This window comes from Dermacentor silvarum, chromosome 4, assembly GCF_013339745.2.
Source record: "Dermacentor silvarum isolate Dsil-2018 chromosome 4, BIME_Dsil_1.4, whole genome shotgun sequence".
In the NCBI taxonomy this organism is placed as follows: domain Eukaryota; kingdom Metazoa; phylum Arthropoda; class Arachnida; order Ixodida; family Ixodidae; genus Dermacentor; species Dermacentor silvarum.
In genome coordinates, this window is record NC_051157.2 from 106,616,761 (window position 1) to 106,622,904 (window position 6,144).

The 6,144-nt window shown below is 48.6% G+C and overlaps 1 protein-coding gene across 1 annotated transcript in view; it reads right to left on the reverse strand.

Moving 5' to 3' along the window:
* Positions 1-5,018, reverse strand: part of LOC119450471 (vesicular glutamate transporter 2.1) — a 157,895-nt gene extending 152,877 nt beyond the window's left edge. Inside the window, exon 1 of the mRNA XM_037713914.2 lies at positions 4,537-5,018. The gene's annotated coding sequence lies outside the window, so the exon portion shown is untranslated. The remainder of the gene's footprint in view (positions 1-4,536) is intronic.
* Between the last annotated feature and the right edge of the window lie 1,126 nt (positions 5,019-6,144).

The following is a 6,144-nucleotide window of genomic DNA, read 5'->3' on the forward strand; positions in this document are numbered from 1 at the left end:
GTCTTGTCCTGTGTCTGCCTGCCAGCCTGTCTGTCTTGTCTTGTATCGGTGTCTGTCTGTTTGTCTGTCTGTCTGTCTTGTCCTGTCTTGCCTTGTGTCTGTCTGTCAGTCTTGTCCTGTGTCTGCCTGCCTTCCTTGTCTTGTCTTGTTTCGGTCTGTCTGTCTGTGTCTGTCTTGTCTTGTCTGTGTTTCGGTCTGACTGTCTGTGTCTGTCTGTATAACTGTATGTATGCCTGCCTGTCTGTCTTGTCTTGTCTTCTGCCTGTCTGTCTGTCTGTCTTGTGTATGTCTATCTGTCTTGCCTTGTGTCTGTGTCTGTCTGTCTTGTCGTGTGTATGTCTGTGTCTGCCTGCCTGCCTGTCTGTCTTGTCTTGTATCGGTGTCTGTCTGCTTGTCTGTCTGTCTGTCTTGTCCTGTGTCTGCCTGCCTGCCTGCCTGCCTCTCTGTCTTGTCTCGTATCGGTGTCTGTCTGTCAGTCTTGTCCTGTGTCTGCCTGCCTGCCTTCCTTGTCTTGTATTGTCTTGTTTTGGTCTGTCTTTCTGTGTCTGTCTTGTCAGTGTTTCGGTCTGACTGTCTGTGCCTGTCTGTCTGTATCACTGTATGTATGCCTGCCTGCCTGTCTTGTCTTGTCTTTCTGTCTGTCTGTCTGTCTTGTCTTGTATCGGTGTCTGTCTGTCTGTCTATCTTGTCCTGTATCTGCCTGCCTGCTTGCCTGTCTAATCTTGTGTCTGTGTCTGTCTGTCTGTCTGTCTGTCTGTCTGTCTGTCTGTCTGTCTGTCTGTCTGTCTGTCTGTCTGTCTGTCTGTCTGTTTGTCTGTCTGTCTGTCTGTCTGTCTTTCTGTCTGTCTGTCTGTCTGTCTGTATCTCTGTCTGTCTGCCTGCCTGCCTGTCTGTCTTGTCTTGTCTTGTATCTGTCTGTCTGTCTTGTCTTGTCTTTTGTCTGTCTTGTGCCTGCCTGCCTGTCTTGTCTTGTGTCTGTCTGTCTGTTAATATAATCTTTCAGGCGATCTTCTTAAGAAACACTTGGAATGATACTGAAGGTCTGTCTGCCTGTCTGTCTGTCTGTCTGTCTTGTCTTGTCTTGTGTATGTCTGTGTCTGCCTGCCTGCCTGTCTGTCTTGTCTTGTATCGGTGTCTGTCTGTTTGTTTGTTTGTTTGTCTGTCTGTCTGTCTGTCTGTCTGTCTGTCTGTCTGTCTGTCTGTCTGTCTGTCTGTCTGTCTGTCTGTCTGTCTGTCTGTAAATTCTGCTGCCTAGATCCTATTACACGTGTCTATATACGGAACGTCCGCGGTCTGAGCGCTCGTCGCAATCTGTCGCAACCGGCTGAATGTCGGGTCACGGCGCTCGGGCGAGCTCGGGCCAATACTTGAATGCGTATCCTGTCATGCGGGCGATTCTGTTACGACACTTGCGCACGCAGTACAACTGCTTACGACACTGCTCGAGTGAAAATATATCGTCACTGAGCGGCATTGCGGTCGTCGCGATGTGCCACTCGAGCACAGAGAATGCGCGACCGCTTTGACAGAGGTGAAGGCCCTTTTTATGTACGTCCAAATGGCCCAAGAAACGTGATGCCCGCGCATCTAAGAATCTCTTTCGACGTAAAAGCCGGCCCATTGCGTTACGTCCCTGCGTCCTTCCACATCGAAGGCACTTGCGGGAGGCCCATCAATTATGGAAAAGAAATTCCCATAAGCTGCGTTGCAGCGCTCGCGTATCGCAGTATAAGTCGAGTGGAACGTCTCGTATAATGCCGTCAATCGAGGAACAATCCCGAATACTGCGCAATGACATTTTCTTGTCCTTTTCATCATTCATTTTTTTCTTCTCGTCCCTCCAGCCAAAAGCTTCTTGGCAGCCATAATTTTCAATTCATTTAACTGCAAGGAAAAACAAAGAAGAAAACGGTCAAGAACCCCTCTGTAATTGTCCTGTGAAGCGAGGAAAGGCATACTCAGCAATCAAGAAAATGAACTGGTTGTGGACCCGCCGTTGCGGCTTAGTGGCTTTGGCATTACGCAGCTAAGCGCGAGGGCGAGGGTTCAAATCGCGGCCGCGTTTCGATGGGGGCGAAATGCAAAAAAAAAACAAAAAAACTGCCGTGTACTATACCGTGCATTGGCTACACGTTATACGTGCTGCCAAGAACCCCAGCTGGTCAACATTATTCCGGAGTCTCCCAACTACGGCGTGCCTCACAATCATATCGCGGTTTTGGCCCCTAAAGCCCCAGAATTTGATTTTAAAGCTGTTTATGCGCGCACGCGAACGCGCTAGCTTGTTTCTCTTTTTTATGAAACTAAACTGCTCCGATGACGAAGCACGAATAAGAATGAAGATGAAACTTATCTTCGTCTGCGCATGCCGGCTAGTGTAGGGAGAAAGCACTGAGCACCCGCTGACTAATGAACAGCAGAACGTACTGTGTACAACCAAGTAAGCGCCAGGAGCGTCGAGCCTGCAAGGCCACTGATAGCTATACAGTCGAACCGGGATATATCGAACTCGAAGGGGATCGCGAAACAGTTCGATACATCAATAATTCGATATATAAAATAAAAATTTTGTACAAAAGTTTTCAAGTGATTTTACAGCTGTTCGTTATACAAGATAATTCGTTATATCCGGGTTCAACACAGCCAAGGAGCTCGATATGGCAGAGCCAACAGTCGGGCTTTCCGGGCACAAGGGCACGAGGCACAGTTCCTGCGCGATTTATATTGCTGCAAACTTCTATGCGACTATGCCACACTTCCCCCCAGGTCATCCTCTATAACTTTCTAGGTATAAACTCGCTACAATATTGCGTGTGCTGCGTTATCGAGAGGGAAACTATACGTTTATAAAGAGACGCACAATGCTAAACGCACACCGTAGCCTGCTATTGTGGAAGCAGCTGCCAATATTAACTGGTATCACTGCTTTTGAGCGCGCAGTTGTTTTTTCGAGGCTGCATTCACTCAGTTATTGGAAGTAGATTTATTGAAGTCTTTTGAACTAAACAATAAATCAGGGAAAGAGTATGCACCCGATTTCGTCTCAAATCTCGTAGCTTCTTCTGAAATCCCCAATCGGTTGTTATACGCCTCTCACACCTAATAGATAAAGAGAGAGAGAGAGAGAAGTCATAATGGAAAGGCAGGGAGGTTAACCAGGCTGAGCCCGGTAGGCTACTAGGGAAAGGGGGGAAGGGGATTGAAAGAGGAGAAGGATCTAACAAATAAAGATCTGTCTATTATGAACGTCCTTAGTGCAAGAGTGTAGTGCCGGGGTTTCACTTCCATGACACAGCGGCATACCGTACGGTAAGCTCGAAGAAATACAGGGTGTTTCAGCGAACACGTTCAAAAATGTTTAAAGGTTGCCTGTGGCAGATAGCACAATTCTAGTTCATCAGCTGGTCTACTCGAAGATGCGGACATTATTTGCACAAGAAACTGAAATGCCTAATTGGCTAATTAACAAAAGTACACTAATTAAGTTTCTAACTTATAACCTGATGGCCCATATTGCTGTTTACAAGTTCTAGCCATGGAGTTCGCAAGGTGGATCCACTTGGAACGAATTATCAGGTTGACAGCAGTTTCGAGGTATTGATTCCGGAACTTTGCGGAGAAATGCATTGGCGTTCCAGTTACATTCTCAACAAAACGTCGTTTCATGCAGTGACGCACAAAAGTAACTGCAACGCCAATGCATTTCTGGGGTAGACTAGCTCATGAACAAGAATTGTGCTATCGGCCACAGGCAACATGTAAAAATTTTTGAAAGTGTTCGCTGATGCAACACTTCTATATTATTATGAAACTTCATCTAATTCACCTTGTGTGGGTTTCCTCTTCCTGTAGTTCAAAACGGGCATTATTAATGGATTCATCGTTGCTGCCGTGGTATTGAGAGCATAGACGTGTCGGGTCTATGCTCTCAATGCTCTCATAGCATCGCATAGACGTCAGTTCGTAGGCAAAACTGCCAACCTCATATATGTAAACACCGGATCCCTTACATAAACTACTAAACGGACTACGGTCAAATCTATTATAAAGTCGCGTCCTCAAAAACAACCTAATTCAATATAATTATAATAACATCGTCTCATTCAAGTGCTATACCAAAAGGTTTCATTCGCCAAAATCCGCTAACCGAAAGTCAACTCTCGAGCGTTACATTTCTCGGTAATAACCATAACTGCCACAGAGAACGAAATCAACTGAGAAAAATGGTCCCTACTCTATACAAATCACTTTCTGGAGCGCGCATAAATTTGGCACTCCGGGTGACAATTGTATTTGCGGGCTCTCACCCCCTTCCTCGTAGCCCCTAAACTGCCACGTGAAAACCCTTTACCCCAAACTCTATTTCGTAAGAAACACGGCCTGTCCACGACAAAACGTCGTGACCTGCACCGCAAAATGCGCCGCTTTACACCCGAAAAAAAAATTATAATAAAGTTCGAGAGAACTGAATTGAGCACTTGCAGTATATATAAGGCCCGGAGGTTGGTTATGAGCACCCATAAATTTCACACTTACGTTGTTTCGCTGAGACGTCGTCACCGCCGCCGCCACTTGGGAAAGACAGGCTGCTTGGCCTCGCTGCGAAGACCGGTGTCTAGTTATGGGAGACCGGGGCCCTAGATTTACACGCAGGCCACGAAAGAAAACATTGAGGGAAAAAAATGTCGCAGTTTCGCAGGCAGTGTAGGAAAGGCAGTGACTGCAGACGCGGAGGTCACTGGGAATCGTCCGCTGCGGAACCAGTCGGCGAAATGGCTTGCAGAGCACGTCAGAAGAACCCGCACACACACACCTATACAGCAACCAGCCCAGCACCACAGTTCAACACCACGTCCACCAGCAACAGTAGCTAAGGGAGATATAAAAGAAGAGGAAGAAGAAGACGTCGCAGGCGATGACGGGGCTATCGGCCTTCTCTCTTTCTTTCCTTTCCCGTACTTACGGCCACTTCTCAAGGCACAAAGACACCACAGAACACGCGCGCACCATACATCCTCTTCGTCGGTCTCTTCCCTCCGACCCCCTCCCTCACCCCCACCACTATACTTCTTCTAATCGCCGACGCGCCTTTGGCCCGGACGGTCCCGACCGAGTTATAAGATCTGCAGAGGGGTATAGGGCCCCTCAGCTCCAATCTCCGCGCTATCGCCGTTCAGTCGGAGACGCTCCTTACGACGAGCGCGCACACACACACACAAACGCATACACCACCGAACCTCCGCGTGGCGCGGCCGACCAACGCAGACTCGGGCGAGCTACCCGCGTTAACAGCGCTGGGCTCGGGGTCTCTTACCGATAGCCGAGGGAAAGGGAATAAGAGAACGCCGCGTGTCTCCGTCGGCGAGCTCCCTCGCGAGCCTTGCAACTTGCGCTCGTACAAGTGATCTACGGGATTCGTGACTTTCGCTATATAGCACTGCTACCTTATTAGTTCGTTCTTTCTCTTACTTTTCTTCTTTTTTGCTTCCTTTTGTATTTGGCCTCCGTGACGCGCAATTCCGTCGGGATGAAAGAGACGACGAAAGAAAAAAAAAAGAAGAAGAAGGCAGGAAACGAGAAGCGAGTGATGGCCCTATTTTTCACCTCCCAGTTGCTTCTCTCGCTGACGGCGCGTCGCGCCGCCCAGCGAGTCACGTAAGCAACGACGACGACTCTGGTCTTCAACGCATTACGAGGTGAAAGCTTCTTTCTATCTCTCTAGAAATATATAACGCGCGCACACTCTGGCGTGCATGACAGTGACGTTATATAAATTTACAGACGGAGGCAGATAGCGCGAGCGACGAGGTGGCAAACCCGCTGAGGGAATAAAAGGAGGGTTTCTCCCGCGCGTTCAGAGATCCTGCGGCCCAAGTTACCAAGTATGCGCGTGTACATGCGCCGTGACGCGTCCACTGCTGGCCGACTTGTGGCCGGAGGGACAATAAAGCGAACTCCGCGCTCCCTATATAACGGGCTCCCTACGGCGGCAGCTTGAAGCTCTGGCCTTTGCGTGTATACGGGCGCCCTCTATGGCTTGCGGGCTTCTTTATTTTTAACTTTCATCTAATTTGTTTACTGCCGTCCCTCCCAAACACGCTCCATATAGCAGCGCTGCACGTGCTACGCCTTTCCTCGCAATTT